This window comes from Pelophylax lessonae (assembly GCF_965119305.1).
Source record: "Pelophylax lessonae genome assembly, chromosome: 2".
NCBI lineage: Eukaryota > Metazoa > Chordata > Amphibia > Anura > Ranidae > Pelophylax > Pelophylax lessonae.
In genome coordinates, this window is record NC_138769.1 from 316,158,949 (window position 1) to 316,178,434 (window position 19,486).

Sequence of the window (19,486 nt, forward strand, 5' to 3'; positions counted from 1 at the left end):
TCTAGGACGTCGTCAACATGTCGCGGGGTTCAATGCGCTTAAAGAACTCAATGAGCTTACAGGTTAAGCCTGAGTTCCGTAGTGAAGTGAATCTGAGGACTATCGTGGTGGAAGTGTTGCAGGATTTATTGAATTTACAGGTCAGTGAGATATTTGCGCTGCAGGATTTCGTTATAAGTGGTACATATGATGTCTCTTTCTTTACCGAAGATGCATGTCAATCTGCATATGAGAACTGGATAAAGGCGGGGCTGGAAGAGAATATGCTAACAAAGAAGATTGATGCCTGGTTGCTGTTTAACCCTGGTTTGAAGACAATGATTGTGCACTGTTATAACCCATTTTTGGAGCCGGATTTGGTGAGGTTGTTCTTGCTGCGATACTGTGTGGGAGTGGACTATGGGGAAAAAATGTACAATCAGTTTGGTATATACAGGGGGAAGTTGAGGTTTAAAGTTCGCATGAAGAGAGACCCCTGAAGGTTATTGTGGTGTGTGCAATCCTCCTGCAGCTTTTACAACTGCGGGGAGCGATGCACAGTGTATTATCCTGGGCAGCCCCATTATTGTAGGGGTTGTTTTAGGTATGGTCACATTCGGGAGGATTGTCCAACTAAACACTGTTGCAGGGTGTGCTTGAAACCAGGCCACAATGCGGCAGAGTACGAGGAAAAAAAGTGTGACTTGTGTGGTGCAGGTTGTCATATGGTTAAAAACTGTCCACAGATGGAGGGGAAGAGGATGTTTTCATATGCAGCAGCAGTGCGGAGTGAGTGGCTTTTTGGACAGAATGTGAGCCGTAAACCTGAGGAGCAGGGAACAGTGGATGCAAGTGAAGGGGGTGTGCGGAGGGCCAGTTCTGAGAGAGAGGAGGCGTCAGCCCCCCCAGATGCTGAAATCCCATCTGTGAGCTCCAGAGATGGTGACGGACAGGAGCCACAAGGGAGTATGGGTGGGAGTGCAATGAATATTAACGAGGTGATGGAGGCAGGTGTGGCTGAAAGTATTGAGGAGGTGAAGGGGGAGAGCAGGGAGGAGGGGAATACTTTCAAGGAACTGGATGCCTTGATTAAACAGGTGGAGGTGGAGCAAGAGGCTAATTATGCAGATAAGATTGGGGATTGGGCTGAAGAGATGGAGGTAGTGGAAGCTAAGCGGAAGGAAGGGATGGAAGTAAGTGAGCAGGTGCAATGTGCACGGAAGGTGACGGATACTGAAGAGAGGGAAGTGACGAGGAAAAAGTCTAAGTGGGATCTTTCATTGGGTCAGAGCCCAGGTGGGGGGGGGGGGGGAAGTGTGAACTGCCAAGCCTGAGTATAGATTCGGAAGTCATGGAGTCCACAAGTGCAGTCAGTACTGGGTATAAAGGTGAGAGGTTACTTTCTGATGATGGAGGGGATTAAAGTGTGTTGTGGAGTTTTTTTGATTCTCCTCATGGCTTTGTCTGTATGTAGTTTGAATGTGCGTTCAATTGGTTCCGTCTATCGTAGAGCGGCTGTTTTGTCTGAATTAGCAAAGATTTAGTGTGATGTCCTGTGTCTGCAAGAATGTGCATTGTCATATGTTCCAAGGCGGGAGGAATGGGCTGCAGGTCCTGCTTTATGGTCCTGTGCGGCAGAGAACAAGAATGAAGGAGTGGGGATAATTTTTAAAAATCCTGGTATCAAGATTGTATCCTGGGAAGAGGTGGTGGCAGGCAGAATTTTGAGTGTAGTTTTCTCCTTCTTAGAGGAGATGTTTAAGTTGGTATGTGTATATGCCCCGACCCAAAGGGCACCCAGGATGGGTCTATTAGAAATTTTGCGCCTTCATCTGATGGGAAGAGGAAAGGTCATCGTGGCTGGGGATTTCAACCTAATTAGGACGGCTGGAGACAGAGTGGGTCAAGGGGAGAGCCGGACAGATATTACAAGTACAGCATTTAATAATTTGTTAAACGATTTTGGTTTGCTGGATGGGGCGGTATGCCATTATGGTAATGGTAAGGCGCCAGCTACTTTTTTTTCGGACAAAGGAAGTGTAAAATCACGGATTGATTTCATCTGTTGTTCAATGGGGTTAAAGGTTGCTGATTGGAAGCAGTGGGATGCGTCTTTTTCAGACCACCAAGTTCTGGTGGGTAATTTTTTTTTTGATCAGAGTGTTCAGTTTGGAAGGGGGGTTTGGAAAATAAATAATCTTTTGTTGGAGGACCAGGAGGTCCTTGAATTATTTGCTTTACAGTACAAAGGGTGGCTGAGAAGGAAAGGGAATTTTGAGTCCTTTTTCAGTTGGTGGGATTGGGTAAAGGTGGAAATAAAAAATTTCTTCATCAAGGTGGGTGTTGAGAAGGCAAAGAAGGAGAGGCGTGAGGGAAGGAGGTTGAAGAATAGATTGAGGCTTTTGCTTAAAGACAAGGGGGCTGGGAGTTGGAGGAGGAGATCAAGAAAGTGCGGGAGGAAATTAAACAGGCCTGGGTTGATAAGGGGAAGAAACTAATATTCCAGGCTAAGGTGAAGGATATGGAGGAAGGGGAGACGTGCTCTCGTTTCTTCTTCAAAAAACTTTTGAAAGGACGGGGGTGTTTGAGGTCCGTGCTCTTGCAGGGACAGGAAGTGGATGGTGATAGGATGGAGGAGGCGGTGACTGAGTTTTATACGGGCTTGTTTGCTGGTGGACGTGAGGGTGCAAATGTTGAAGAGATGTGGGAGTATTGTGAGAAAGTGGACGCAAGATTGTCCAAGGAAGATAGAGGGGGTCTGTGTGTGGCAGTGACTGAAGAGGAAGTGCGACGGGTAATTTTTGGAATGAATCGTTGTAAGACGCCTGGGAAGGATGGACTGTCTGTGGAGTTTTATTGTAAGGTTTGGGAAGTGCTGAAGAATGAGGTGTGTAAGTTGGTGAGAATGGTTTTTGAGTGTGGTGAGCTGCCAAAGTCCTTAAGGGCGATGAGAGATCTGCGGAATTGGCGGCCAATTACTCTGCTGAACGTCGATTATAAGATCATGGCGAGGCTGCTTGCAGACCGAGTCAAGCTTGTGGTTAGCGGAGTGATAGGGGAGCAGCAGGTCTGTGCGGTTCCTGGCTGCCGGATTTCCGACAATCTGCATTTACTGAGGGATGTCATATATTATGCGCAGTCTAACAACCTGCCATGTGTTCTTGAGTCTATCGACTTTGAGAAGGCTTATGGCAAGGTTTCCCACCAGTTTCTATTTCAGGTTCTGGAAGTCCTAGGGTTTCCGGACCAGTTGATGAAGGTTATCCGTGGGTTTTATAGGAACAACTCCAGCCAGATCCTGGTCAACGGTACCCTAGGAGGAAACATCCCTGTGATGTCTGGTGTGAGACAGGGTTGCCCACTCTCGCCCTTAATGTTCATCTGCGTGATGGAAGCTTTACTGAGTGCAGTGAAGAAGGACAAGGCATTTAGGGGTGTGTGTGTTCCTGGAAGTGGTGGAAGGAGTGTGAAAGTGCTGGGTTACATGGATGATGTTGTGTTGGTTGCTAGTGGGGTGTCTGATGTGCGGCGTGGGAGGTTACAAGTTAAGTTTGTTTTGTAGTGTGTCTGGGATGAGTGTGAATTGCAGTAAGTGTCAGGTGTGTAGTCTTGGGAGAGGAGTGGAAGTGGATGAGGGTCAAGGGCAGAAGGTGGAGCGGATGGCAGTCTTAGGGGTGTGTTTTGATAGGGAACTGAGAGGGAGGAGCAGCTTTGAAAAAAGTGGCTGTGAGGGTGGAGAAAAAGTTAAGCATGTGGAGGATGCGTGATCTGTCCTGCACGGGAAAGATCTTAATTATTAAGTCGGTGATCCTTCCCATTTTACTGTACATCTCAGTTGTTTTCCCCCCACCGGAAGGTCGGGTGAGGAAGGTGACGCGGTTGCTGTTTGTGTTTTTTTGGGGAGGGAGGATGGAGAAGTGTGCAAGGGATAAGATTACCAAACCACTGGGAAATGGGGGGTTTGGATTCCCAAGGATTGCAGATTTCCTTATGATGCAGTACTGGTTGGCAACAGTGAGAGTTGTGAAAAGTGAAAACACTGGAGCTGCAATGATGAGATATCTTGGGGGAAGGCTGTTTACAAGGTGGGGACTCTATAGTTGAGGCTTGAATAAACCACAGGCGTGGGTGGTCCCACATTATCTTTTGGTTCTCTCTAAAATCTGAGAGGGCTGGAGGCTGGGGGGTCTGGGTATGGAGGTAGGGAATAAGAAGAAACTGAAGGCATGGATTGAGGGAGATATAATTCCAAATAGCATACAGTACCTAAGAGAAAAGGAGAGTGTGGAGGTTTGGAAGCGGATGGAAATCAGAGGTGTCACCAATCGTCAAAAGGATATCTCTTGGATGACCTTTATGGGATGCTTAATGACAATGCATTTCCTGAAGAGTAGAGACTTGGTAAGGTCTGAGAGATGCCCAAGAGAAGGTTGTGGTGGTGTGGAGAACATTTTTCATGTATTCTGGGGATGTGTTTTTGTGAGAGAAGTGCTGGGATTGTTGAGGGTTTTTTGCAAGAGGTGATAGGAGTGGTGGATGTGAGGGAGGAGTTGGTGGTTTTAGGTTCTCTAAGGGCTGGAAGGGGTGTAGTGAGGAAAGCCTGGTGTTTTTCAGTCATCTTCAGAGAAGTTATCTGGGATGTCAGGAATCTTTGGGTGGGGAGGAAGAAACAGTTAACATCTTTTTGGCTAGGTTGTATATTGTATATCTTTTTGATGTAAGAGAGATGGGGGAGGAGGGTGCTGGGAAATACTGGAAGAGGGATAAATGGAAGCTGCTTGTAATGCAAAAATGAGAAACTTTGTGTTAATTTAATAATTGTGTTGGTTTCTGGTTGTCAAATGATGTGTAGATTACGGTCACCATGTACAGGTGGTATAGGTGTGCTGAAGTCCATACTGAGACAAAAAAGAAAAAAAAAACAGACATTTATTGCATGTCCATGACAATGCGGAGTATTGTATGTCAGAGTTTGGTCAGACTGTCACTGTGAAGCGGGCGTAACCCTTACACTATAAATATAATAGTGTTGCGCAAGAGTAAAAATCTGCCTAGTTGCTATTTCAACGATATTGGTGAGCAATCCAGATTGTACTGTGTATGGTGTGCTATCCAAAAATGTAAAATAAAATAAACCTGTGTGATATAAATTGTTGAAAACAGCACTTTATATTTGGTAACACTGTGATTATTGAAGCGGATTACACATTTATTTATATACTCAGCATTGGAATCACATCAAAACATTGACTTTTCTCGAAACAATTTATATCACAGGTTTATTTTATTTTACATTTTTGGATAGCACACCATACACAGTACAATCTGGATTGGTCACCAATATCGTTGAAATAGCAACTGGGCAGATTTTTACTCTTGCGCAACACTATTCATTGTATTTATAGCACAGAGCACTTTCTGAGGAGTGAGGTGTTTGCGGCAGTTGTAAAATCTAGATTAGGGGGGTAGCTCGCAGGATTCCAATCTGATTTTGAGTAACCCTTACACTACCTGATTGATACAATATACCTGATCGTATACACACACTGGATGTTTTAAAGCACGTTATTCCAAACAATTTAGGAATGTTAGGTGATTTATGCCCTTTATGGAATAAAACCCGACTCTGCATCAACTACGTAATTTTCCATGGGAGTTTTGCCATGGATCCCCCTCCGGCATTCTACAGTCCAGGTGTTAGTCCCCTTGAAACAACTTTTCCATCACTATTGTGGCCAGAAAGAGTCCCTGTGGGTTTTAAAATTCGCCTGCCTATTGAACTCTATGGCGGTTCGCAAACATTTACCGATGTTCGCCGTTCGCGAACGGCAAATTTTAGGTTCGCGACATCACTAGTGACCAGACCCTGAGGAAGATTGTGGAGAAGGACCCATTCCAGACCTTGGGGGACCTGCGGAAGCAGTGGACTGAGTCTGGAGTAGAAACATCTAGAGCCACCGTGTACAGGCCCCAGGCTTCCCCAGGTCAAGCCACTTTTGAACCAGAAACAGCGGCAGAAGCGCCTGACCTGGGCTACAGAGAAGCAGCACTGGACTGTTGCTCAGTGGTCCAAATTACTTTTTTCGGATGAAAGCAAATTTTGCATGTCATTCGGAAATCAAGATGCCAGAGTCTGGAGGAAGACTGGGGAGAGGGAAATGCCAAAATGCCTGAAGTCCAGTGTCAAGTACCCACAGTCAGTGATGGTCTGGGGTGCCATGTCAGCTGCTGGTGTTGGTCCACTGTGTTTTATCAAGGGCAGGGTCAGTGCAGCTAGCTATCAGGAGATTTTGGAGCACTTCATGCTTCCATCTGCTGAAAGGCTTTATGGAGATTAAGATTTCATTTTTCAGCACGACCTGGCACCTGCTCACAGTGCCAAAACCACTGGTAAATGGTTTACTGACCATGGTATTACTGTGCTCAATTGGCCTGCCAACTCTCCTGACCTGAACCCCATAGAGAATCTGTGGGATGTTGTGAAGAGAAAGTTGAGAGACGCAAGACCCAACACTCTGGATGAGCTCAAGGCCGCTATCAAAGCATCCTGGGCCTCCATAACACCTCAGCAGTGCCACAGGCTGATTGCCTCCATGCCATGCCGCATTGAAGGAGTCATTTCTGCAAAAGGATTCCCAACCAAGTATTGAGTGCATAACTGAACATAATTATTTGAAGGTTGACTTTTTTCGTGTTAAAAGCACTTTTTTTATTGGTCGAATGAAATATGCTAATTTTTTGAGATAGGAATTTGGGTTTTTCATGAGCTGTGTGCCAAAATCAATATTAAAACAATAAAAGGCTTGCACTACTTCAGTTGTGTGTAATGAATCTAAAATATATGAAAGTCTAATGTTTATCAGTACATTACAGAAAATAATGAACTTTATCACAATATGCTAATTTTTTGAGAGGGACCTGTATATATTATATATATATATATCTGCACATCGCATCTGAACTCTGCTCTGTTGGGACCACAAACAGCACAGTCCAGGGGGGTAGAGCAAAGAGTCAGTTGGCCGACAGTCACCAGCTCTCTGCTCACGGAGCTCTAAGAACTGAGCGATCTGCAGTCTTTGATCGCTTGGTTCTAAGTCTTCGAGCCAGCAGGAGAGGACTAAGGCTGCATCTACATAAGTATGATTTTTGAAAAAAAAAAAAAAACTTTTATGTTCCAGGCATGTGGTATTTAAGGAATGTAAAAATATAATAGCCAATTTTGAGTAGTCCTACAAAGGTGCAGAACTTGAGCTGTAAGGAGCAGGGTGTCAATTTGAAGATTTGATAGATACAAGAAACACTTTCAAGAACATTGGAGAATGGTAATGGCTATTCAACAAGAAAAAATAGACTTGTCTAAATATAAATATATATAATATATAGTATTGACTTCCCAAATATCACAGCAAAAAAGGACTTTAAAGCAGGGTTTCTCAACCAGGGTTCTATGGAATCACAGGTTCTAGGATCCTGCCCAAATCTTACAGGAGCTGCAGAGGTGAACCATCCATCATTCACACCCCCCCCCCCCCCCCCACTAATGCTTTTAAATGTTATACCACAGACTCTTAGTGTGTTTATCCATGGAATAATTGCTAATACATTAAACAGAGGAGCACTGGATGCTGTGTGTCATTTTTATACATTTCTTTGTTTCAGGGCTCTATGGAACCCTAGGGTTCCTCCAGAGGATACCAGGTGAATATAGTATAAAAAAATGACACATGCATACCCTTCTTCCACCAAGACTTTTCTTTTCATAGGTGGAAGGGTATTTATACATGTCATTTCTTATACCATTTTCATTCAGATATTTGACATTTAAGGTTTTTAGTATGTACTTAATTGAACTTCATCGTTTTCGATACACCACGTGTGTCCTGTGAAAGCAACTTTCCTTTGGCATTCTTAGTCACCATTTTTCTTTTGCATTAATACTTATGCTGCAGGGCCCGCACTGACTGCGTTGGCATGTTTCTATGGTTTACACAATTTTACCTCTTTATTAGCAATAAAAACAGATGGAGGTTCACTGTGTCCATCCCACTGGATAGTGCATGAAATAAAATACTGCATGGTTGCATGAAATAAATATAGAATATTGCAATGAAATGGTGTGAAGAAAAGTCCGGTTGGCCGCACTACCATAAAATCCCCTTATTGACACGTAATTCACGCTGACAATCCACAATGTACAAGGGGAGGCCAATAAGTTCTTACCCTCACCATGATCTAGATGTGCTAGGCATTTGAATATTTGCAGGTTTTTAAGTGGATATCTTCGTAATCTGCATGCCAATTTGTGGTGAATTATAGTTCGAGTCTTTCCAAAAACAGCAAAGAGTAGAATTTGCACAAAGCATTTTGAACCTGTACCACAACAAGGAGGAGGACTTTTTAAGCAGATTAGTGACCATGGGTGAAAGCTGGGTATATCTATACGACCCTGAGACTAAAGAAATGAGTAAAACATGCTTAATCGCCCACCACCAAAAAGGATAAGGTGCAACATTCATTCAGCAAGGTCATGTTGTCAGCTGGTTTTCCTCCAAATCTGCATACTTCTACGTAGATGGTAGTAAAGATCTATTCGACAGATGTGAGACGCGTGTAGACCATAGGAGGTGGATATGTAGATAAGGAAGAGTTAGTGGACTACATTTAGGATCCCTAGCACATCTGGATCTTGGTGAGGGTAATAAATTATTGGCCTCCCCTTGTACAGATGAGAGAATTTAGCCACCAGCTAAGTGGCTATATTCCCTCATCTGTACAAAGTTTATTTTATAGAAGTGCAACCAACCAGATTTTTTTTTTCAAACCATGACTTATGTGACAAACATAGCCAGCACCCATTAGTGTGCAGTGGGGGTGAGATAGGTGAAGACTCACCTTGAGCTGTGTTTCACGGTCTATATATTTTGATGAAATAGCGCATGCATGCGGTATTTTAGTAGCGTTTTTTTTTTTTTGTGAATTGCAATATAAAAGCTATTTTACCTCAAATTGTAAACAGGAAAATACTGCTTCGTAAATGTAGTCCACAACTTAAAAAAAAAAAATGTCACTTAAATGTCCCGCAGATTATAGCATTTATAGACTAAATTTGATACATACCTCTAATTTCCCAGCATTTGACCCTCACAGCACCGTGTTGTCATTGTTCAGCCTTGATGGTCATTTCACCATCTATAAAATAAAGAAAAGATTTGTCGTTGTAGAAAATAAATTGACAGAGAAATTCCATTTCTATTCCACACATTATTCATACAACACAATCATCAAAAAACGTCCCCAAAACAAAGCAACAACATAAGACTACGTAACCTCTTTCATTTCATTCCTCCGGCAAAAAGTCTCAATTTTTAAAGAGTAACAAGTTCCCCCCCTACAATTTTCTGCACCATGCTGTAGCCCCAGTTCACGTGATGCGGAAATCAGCGCGATTCCAGTGTGGATTTCCGCATCCGATATCCCTTGTAGGCAGTTCACACTGCCTTCTATAAACTGCTGTGGGTGTCAGTATAAAGTTAATGACAACCCCAGATCATTTCGCAGTGTGAAATGTTAATTCGGATGGAAAACAAATCGCATGGGTGTGATCCAATTCCAGTGCGGAAAAAAAAAATAAGTTTCCTGCATTATTTTCATGTGAATTCATTGCAAGCTCACCCATACAACTGTATGGCTGAATTAGCATTGCACAGACATCGCATGTGATCTGCACAGCAGTGCAGTGAGAATCGGATGCAATGTCTGACATCACAGCAGTGTGAACCCAGACTTAGAGCATTTTTTTCCACCTGCATACAATTTGGATACCAAACTAGAATACAATATGCTTATATACTCTCAATCGCAGAACAATAGGTCTCTACCACCTTCTGTTCCAAGCCATTCTTCCTAAGGAGTCTCAAAAAATAAATGTTGCTGTGATTTCCTAACCTCTTCTGGACTGCCCCATGTACATTTATTGCAGCGGGGCGGCCTCTTTGCATGAAATTACGTACCTGTATGCGCTTTCACCCTTCCTCATCTGGGGCGTGCACGCGCGCCTCTGGCGACCAGCTTAGGGTTGCCACCTCATCCCGTTACACCCAAACACACATGAATTACACATGTTCTAAGGCTGATTTAATGCAGATAAGGCACCAAGTGAGTTTAATTACCACCTTAATTAGCCACAGAACCTGTGTAGTTAAAGGGTTTTTTAAAGCAGTGCTCCCAATCACTGCCAGCCCCTCTGCTAGGACAACATGTAGTATATGCTGTATGTTTTGTAAAAGTCATCTTCTAAATATCTTAATCCTTCACCCCCATCAGCGGTCACGTGACCGCCCGTCGCTCTCTTTATCTGATATATGTACTAAAGAGGGAGGGGCCGAGATTTCTTAATGACATCTGCCAGGCAGTCACGTAACCTCCCTTTGTAGTGTATACATTGGAGGAAGAGAGCGACGGGCGGTCACATGATCGCTGATCTGGAGAAGGATTGAGGTATTTAGAAGATTCATTTTACAAACCGCATACAGTATATACGACATGTTATCCTAGCAGAGGTGCCGACTAGGGATGATCGAACTTTTGAAAAGTTCAGTTCGGCTAGAACATCCGAACTACCCGAAAGTTCAGCCCGGATTTCAGAACCCCATTGAAATCAATGGGACACAAACTTTGGTAATCAAAAAACACCATTTTAAAGCTCTAAAACCCAATAAATGCCCCTAAAAAGTGCCTAGGGTTCTGGGTCATGCCCCAGGGACTATTAATCACACAAACAAAAATTCTTAAAAATTGTGATTTTTGATAGAGAGCCAATTATTGAAAAAAAAAAAAAAAGATTTTTTTTACTTTGGATTTAGTATCTGGGGGGTCTAAAAAGTGTACCTGTGAAGTTTCAGCTCTGTAGCATGTCCAGAACCAGAACAAAAGAGACCGTTTGTATTTTGTCACTTTCAGAGCAGGGATATGGCTCCGCTCCCGTCAGCATTTTTTTTTTGCTGCAGGCGTTGATAGTGCTTTTTTGAGGACATGTTTGGAGTCAGGCATGACATCTGAACATGTCTATAGGGGTATATATATATATATATATATATATATATATACACATACACCCATGTCTGTATATATACACCTGCACATATATAGGTGTTAAAGGAGCAGAACACTATACTTACTACTACTATACTGCTAATGAAATAATTTGCACTAAATATGGCTAGGCTCCTAACACACCTATATATGTGTAAATGTAAAATACATATCAGTGTGTGTGTGTATATATATATATATATATATATATATATATATATATATACCCCTATACAGAAGTTCAGATGTTTTGCCTGCCTCCAAAGAACCCAAATAAATGCCCAAAAAAATGCCCGCAAGAACAAACCTGGGCATTTTTTTTTGGCTCTGGCATTTTTTTGTGTTCTTTGGAGGCAGGCAAAACATCTGAACTTCTGTATAGGGGTATATAAAAACACACACTTATATGTATATATACACCCATACACATATATAGGTGTGAAAGGAGCAGAACACTATACTTTTGCTAATGAAATAATTTGCACTAATATGGCTATGCTCCCAACACACCTATATATGTGTAAGTGTAATATACATATAAGTGTGTGTGTATATATATATATATATATATATATATATATATATATACCCCCCTATACAGAAGTTCAGATGTTTTGCCTGCCTCCAAAGAACCCAAAAAATTCCCCAAAAAATGCCTGCAAGAACAAACCTGGGCATTTTTTTTTTGGCGCTGGCATTTTTTTGGGTTCTTTGGAGGTAGGCAAAACATCTGAACTTCTGTATAGGGATATATATATATATATATATATATATATATATATATACACACATACATACACACGTATATGTATTTTACATTTACACATATATAGGTGTACAAAGAGCAAATGACTCCTGCGCTTAAGGGGTGGCCTTGCGGCTGGTATCCGGAAAATGCGATTCAGGTCAAATTGTAGTAAATTTAGGCTGTGCTGCCACTCTCAACGGGTCGTGGTAACCCAAAGAAGATACTGGAAAAGAGAAATGGACAGAAGGCGCACCAGCCTAGGGCATTATCTTTAAAACAATTTATTGTAATAGACATGTATACACATTATACTCACAAAACGATTATGAAACAAGGGCAATAAGCAATGAGGGACCACCAGGGGTCTCCACTGGGCATCCTCAGCTGCCGCAGGCCGTGGAAGGATGTAGACCTCCAAAAATACGCTTACGCGTTTCGGGGTGTTCCCCTTCATCAGAGCCTCTGATGAAGGGGGAACACCCCAAAACGCGTAAGCGTTTTTTTGGAGGACATATATAGGTGTGTTGGGAGCGGAGCCATATTAGTAAAAATTATTTCATTAGCAAAAGTATAGTGTTCTGCTCCTTTCACACCTATATATGTGTATGGGTATATATACATATAAGTGTGTGTTTTTATATACCCCTATACAGAAGTTCAGATGTTTTGCCTGCCTCCAAAGAACCCCAAAAAAATGCCAAAAAAAATGCCAGCGCCAAAAAAAAAAATGCCCAGGTTTCTTCTTGCAGGCATTTTTTTGGGTTCTTTGGAGGCAGGCATGACATCTGAACTTCTGTATAGGGGTATATATACACACCTACACATATATAGGTGTGAAAGTAGCACAACACTATACTTTTGCTAATGAAATAATTTGCACTAATATGGCTAGGCGGCTCCTAACACACCTATATATGTGTAAGTGTAAAATACATATCAGTGTGTGTGTGTGTGTGTATATATACCCCTATACAGAAGCTCAGATGTTTTGCCTGCCTCCAAAGAACCCAAAAAAATGCCCAAAAAAATGCCAGCGCCAAAAAAAAAAAATGCCCAGGTTTGTTCTTGCAGGCATTTTTTTGGGCATTTTTTTGGGTTCTTTGGAGGCAGGCAAAACATCTGAACTTCTGTATAGGGGTATATATATATATATATATATATATATATACACACACACACATACACACTGATATGTATATTACACTTACACATATATAGGTGTGTTGGGAGCGTAGCCATATTAGTGCAAATTATTTCATTAGCAAAAGTATAGTGTTCTGCTCCTTTAACACCTATATATGTGCAGGTGTATATATACAGACATGGGTGTGTATATATACCCCTATAGACATGTTCAGATGTCATGCCTGACTCCAAACGTCCTCAAAAAAGCACTAGCAACCCCTGCAGCATAAAGAATGCTGACGGGAGCGGAGCCATATCCCTGCTCTGAAGTGACACAAGAGAAAATCTTTTCTCTATAGCGGTCACCCTGCTATGGAAGGGTTTTGTCACCCTGCCATAGCAGTCAGAGTCAGTTAACCCTACACTACGGTCCCCTTACACTTAACACTTTCCCTACAGAAACTGAATAAATTAAAGCTAACTATAGTGAAAAATAGCACCCTAACTACACTAGATATCCCTTTCCTCACACTAAAAATTGCTAAATGACACTTTGTAACACATTGTAAAAGAAGTAACAGAACAGCATTCCACTCTCTTCCATGTCCCTGTATGAGAATGCTAGGAATTTGGCGGGGGCTCTCTTATATACTGGGGCGCGTATTCACTAATGATTGGACTATGGACCCCCTAGTCACTCCAATCACATTCCTAGCATTCTCCTGCCCCCTCAATTGGCTTTTACTGATGGTTCTGGTCCAATCACGGGCTTTTAAAGCCCATTTCCTGAACCATTGATTTTGGTCGGTTCTGGTTGCCGAATTGCGAACTTTTTGGGCAAAAAGTTCTAAATTCGGCCGAACCTCGAACAGCCAATGTTCGGGTCGAACCGATGGTCGACCTGAACCGTTCGATCATCCATAGTGCCGACAGTGATTGGAAATAGTAATGTTTGCACCGCTCAGAACAGTGCTAGAATGGGGCGGCTCACACACAGTGTACAGGGGGGAGGGGGGAGGGGGAGGGGGACACATGAGACAGAGAAGAGAGAGTGGATGATGGAGGCATGTAAACTTGACCATGAAACACCGTGGACAGTTTACAGGGGGGAGGGCAGAACCAGGCAGGATCAGTCAGGTATTGCAGGTGATAGAAGGGGAAAAATCACACAGCACAAGCACTGTGCGGTTATCCATGCTTTAAAGAAACGGGATCTTTTTTTTCTTTTCTGGGTAACAAACATCCTAACCACTTCCGGGACCGCCCGCCGCAGTTTTATGTTGGTATGTTAAATGCCGGTGTTATGGCAGCAGCTTGCTGCCATAACCCCGGTATTTTCTTACAGGGTGGGTGGTCCTCTCACATAAAAGTGGTCCCAGTGGTGAATTCACGTGGGATCACTTAGGGGGGGCAGAAGAGGTGCCCGCCCAGTCATTTTTCCTGCTTACCGGAGCCGTTGGTAGTGGAGAAAACGATCCGGTCTGACCATGTCCCAGGCAGGAAGTCAGGTGAGGGCAAGATGGCCCCCACTTAACTGTATGGCTATGAGGACCGCAGTGACCTCATACATCAATTTCTCCCAATGGCCCATTTTTTTCATGCTGAAATAAAAAAAACACTTTTTTTGCTTTTTAGTGTAGATGCGAGATCTGATTTCTTTTTGACCCCAGATCTCACATTAAAGAGGTCCTGTCCTGCTTATTTCTATTACAAAAGAGGTTTACATTTTTAAAGCATCGCCTTTGGAGATTTTTAAGTACCAATATTTGTTCCCATTCCACGAGCGTGTGCAATTTTGAAGCATGACATGTTGGGTATCTATTTACTCCGCTGTAACATATCTTTCACATTTATAAAAAAAAAAATGGGCTAACTTAACTGGTTCTTTTTTTTTTTTTATTAAAAAAAAGTGAATTTTTTCCAAAAAAAACTGCATTCGTAAGACCGCTGCGCAAATACGGTGTGACAAAGTATTGCAATGATCCCCATTTTTTTCTTTAGGGTCTCCACTAAAAAAAAAAAAAAAAATATGTTTGGGGGTTCTAAGTAATTTTCTAGCAAAAAATACTGATTTTAACTTGTAAACAAGTGTCAGAAATAGGCCTGGTCCTTATGTGGTTAATACGCGTTCAGGTATAAAGGGATGAGGTGGCAACCCTAGACCAGCTCCCGCTGTGATTGGACACAGCAGGAGCCAATTAGCGGGTCCGGTGGACCCACCGATTGTTACCAAGGCAAACAGAACGGCAGTCTGCCTATGTAAATAAGGCAGATGGCAGTTCTGTGACAAGAGAAGACAGAGATTCTGTGTTTTTGCTAAGCAGGAACACAGATTTCTGTCTTCTTACAGTACAAGCCCACCCCCCACACAGTTGGAAAACACCCCCTAGGGACACATTTACCCTTTGATCACCCCTGATGTTAACCCCAACCCTGCAAGTGCCATTAGTACAGTTCCAGTGCATATGTTTTAGTACTGATCACTGTAGTAGTGTCACTGGTCCCCAAAAAGTGTCAGGGTTTATTTACTAAAGCTAAAGAGTGCAAAATTAGTCCCATTGCTGCATTGAAGCCAATCAGTTTCTAACCTCCGCTTGTTAAATTAAGCTTTGGCAGAAAAAAAAAAAAAAAAAAAAACGTGGAAGCTGATTGGTTCTGTGCAGAATTGTGACTAATTTTGCACCCTCTAGCTTTAGTAAATACACCCCTTCATGTTCGATTACCTGCCGCAATATTGCAGTCGGCTATAAGTCGCTGCTGGCCGCCATTACTAGTAAAAAAAATAAAATAAATACAATATAATAAATACAACACCCCATAGTTTGTAGAATTTTGCTCAAACCAAATCAATATACGCTTAATGTGGATTTTTTTTTTTTAATTTTCATTTAAAAATTGTCGATTTTTTTTTGTTTATAGAGCAAAAAATAAATGCAGAGGCAATCAAATACCACCTTAAGAAAGCTCTATTAGCAGGGGGGGAGGGGAGAGGTTGGGGGGGCTATGATGTAAAATAGGTCTGTGATGGCTGCGGACCACTAGAAGATTGAGCCAAAGTGCATTAGTCTTCACCTGTAATGTCATGCAAACAGATAACATTTAGGGCTGATTTACAGTCAATGCATTTTTAAACAGTTGGCAGTATGAACGCATATGTAAAAAAAATGAATGTATTCCAATTAGCTTAGTTTATAGCATGGCAGTGCTTTCGTGTGCATTTTAAAAAAAAGTACAGCATACTGCACTTTCTGCAAAAAAAATGCATTGCAAACATACGTAGATGCATACAAAAAAAAATTAACAAATAAAAAAAATATTCCAAAAAACACACGGCAAATGCACCAAACACGCACTGCGAATGCATGTAAACGCACAACCAATATGCTTGCAGAAACGCACAGTTAAAGCAGATATTGTGTATATGACCCCTAGGGTACATTCACACAAGTATTAGTGTATTAATAAATTCTACAAGCAACATTTCCTGCAACGCACATCTTTCAAATGGGTGAATAACAATTTTGACAATAAATGAAACCTGCACTGGAGCTCAGCAGCAGCCAGAGAGCCAAGCAACTAGCATTTTCAGCAGGAGAGATCCACAGTGGCAGGCCACTGTCTCTCCTTTCCTGAAAATGCATGTTTAGTTTTTCTTATTTCGAACACCAGTCTTAGTCAACATAAAAAGTTCTAGAGAAACTGAGCAGGCTGTAAAATGGTTTATAGTATTGGTGACTGTTCAGTATGCATCTAAGTTTAGGCACATAGCAAGGTGCAATAACCATAGCAGCCAATCAGCAACTGACCCATGCTGTTTTCCAGCAGTCATGTGATTGTTTGCTATAAGGGCATTACACATTGTACGATATATAAATAAAGCCCCAATTGTCACTGAGCTATTATTGAAAACCAATGGCTAGGGGCTGCATGCATCCCATTGATCACCAGTGGATTGATTTTAGCAGGGGTTCCCTTGCAGTGAAAAGGTCTATGTGGTGCAAGAGCTTATCTGCTTGAATACAAACCATTAAGGCAGGCCCCAGCATAACATAGTTAATAGTAAATTTTAGGAGATTATACATGAAGATTGGAACATGTACAGGATTTGTTACATTTTAACAAAGTGCAGAAAAAAAAATAAAGTTTAAACTGTAGTTTTTAAATCAACATTGCAAACATAATCAACCAATACTTACCAAACAAACATGGCAGCAGAAAGCCATGTGCTCACATCTGTAGGCCAAAGGGCAGAATGCTTCACAAGTGGGCGTATTTATAGGTAAATCAGCCTTTTTTTCACCCAACTTTATTTGTGACAGTACCAAACTGACAAAGCTCACAAACTCTAAAAACGTTGAAAATAACTCTCTTTTTCTCTTGCAGGAAGGGTTCGCATGCGTCGCTGCTCCTGAACAACTGCGCAGAAATGGAAAATAAATTTAAATCAAGGAAAAAATAAAATAAGGCAAGAAAAAAAAAAAAACTGCATTGTGAACAAGGAAGTTAAAGGTCAGCTGACACAGCCACACCACCTCAACTTTAACTCCTTATCGCCCAGATTCAGTGTTGCCTTTATTTTGCTCAGGGTCAATTTGGCTGCGGTTGTTGTTTTATGGTTTCAGGAAGCAAAAAAAAAAAAAAAAATTGTCACTTTTATTTGTTCAAATTCAGCAACCTAATCAGACAAATAGGGTTATTTAATAATGCAGAGTACATTCAGGGCCCATTCATATCTGGGTGTTGTGAAACACACTTTGCGTTTTTAGTGCATTATTAATGTGTTGCGTTACTTTTTTTACTATCAATGGCACCAAGGAAGACGATTATTTTATTCCCACCAACATCATTGATGGAGCTTATTCTGTCCCCAGCCACACTACTGATGAGCTTATCCTGTCCCCACTCACACCAAAGATGGGGCTTATCCTATCCCCACCCACACCAATGATGGGGCTTATCCTATCCCCACCAGGGCCGGACTGGCCATAGGGCAGACCGGGCATTTTCCCGGTCGGCCGCGGTCTGCAGACATCACAAAAAGTTCCCTCATAGTCACAGCGGCCGCCGGCCGGCTTCGCGGCCAATCAGCCTTCTGCTCAGGGGGGGTGTGAGTCACACCCCCCTGAGCAGAAGGCTAATTGGCCGCAAAGCCGGACAAGGAAGTAATCAACACTCGTCATGAGTCACTCTTGTTCCTTCCCGCCAGTGTCATGCTCGGCGCGGCCAGCCCAGCCCGAATCTCTCAAGCAGCTGCAGTCAGTCTCAGATGTAGCAGCTTCTTCAGTCCGGGGCCCGGGCTGCTCACGGGGGACGGCGGCGGCTGCGGGGAGAAGGTAAGTGAGTGCAGACAGTGCTGTGCTGCCCCGGTGATGCGGGGAAACCGATATCGGCACAACATCGGCCGACCGTGTGTGCTGACTGCTGATCACTCTGCCTGATCCCATCCACCCCCACTGCCTGATCCCATCCATCCCCTCCACTGCCATCACTGCCTGATCCCATCCATCCCTCCCACTGCCTGATCCCATCTCTTACACTGCCATCACTCTGCCTGATCCCATCCATCCCTCCCACTGCCATCACTCTGCCTGATCCCATCCATCCCTCCCACTGCCATCACTCTGCCTGATCCCATCCATCCCTCCCACTGCCATCACTCTGCCTGATCCCCTCCATCCCTCCCACTGCCATCACTCTGCCTGATCCCATCCATCCCTCCCACTGCCATCACTCTGCCTGATCCCATCCACCCCTCCCACTGCCATCACTCTGCCTGATCCCATCCATCCCTCCGACTGCCATCACTGCCTGATCCCATCTCTCCCACTGCCATCACTCTGCCTGATCCCATCCATCCCCTCCACTGCAATCACTGCCTAATCCCATCCATCCCCCCACTGCCATCACTGCCTGATCCCATCCATGCCTCCCACTGCCATCACTCTGCCTGCCCTGGTCCCATCCATTCCCCCACTGCCATCACTCTGCCTGCCCTGATCCCATCCATCCCCCCCACTGCCATCACTGTCTGATCCCATCCATCCCCCCCCCACTGCCATCACTCTACCTGTTCCCATCTCTCCCACTGCCATCACTCTGCCTGCCCTGATCCCATCCATCTCGTCCACTGCCATCACTGCCTGATCCCATCCATTCCCCCCACTGCCTGATCCCATCCATCCCTCCCACTGCCATCACTCTACCTGATCCCATCCCTCCCACTGCCATCATTCTGCCTGCCCTGATCCCATCCATCCCCCCCACTGCCATCACTGCCTGATCCCATCCATCCTTCCCACTGCCATCACTCTACCTGATCCCATCTCTCCCACTGCCATCACTCTACCTGATCCCAACCCTCCCACTGCCATCACTCTGCCTGCCCTGATCCCATCCACCCCCCCCACTGCCATCACTCTGCCTGATCCCATCCATCCCTCCCCCTGCCATCACTCTGCCTGATCCCATCCATCCCTCCCACTGCCATCACTCTGCCTGATCCCATCCATCCCTCCCACTGCTATCACTCTGCCTGATCCC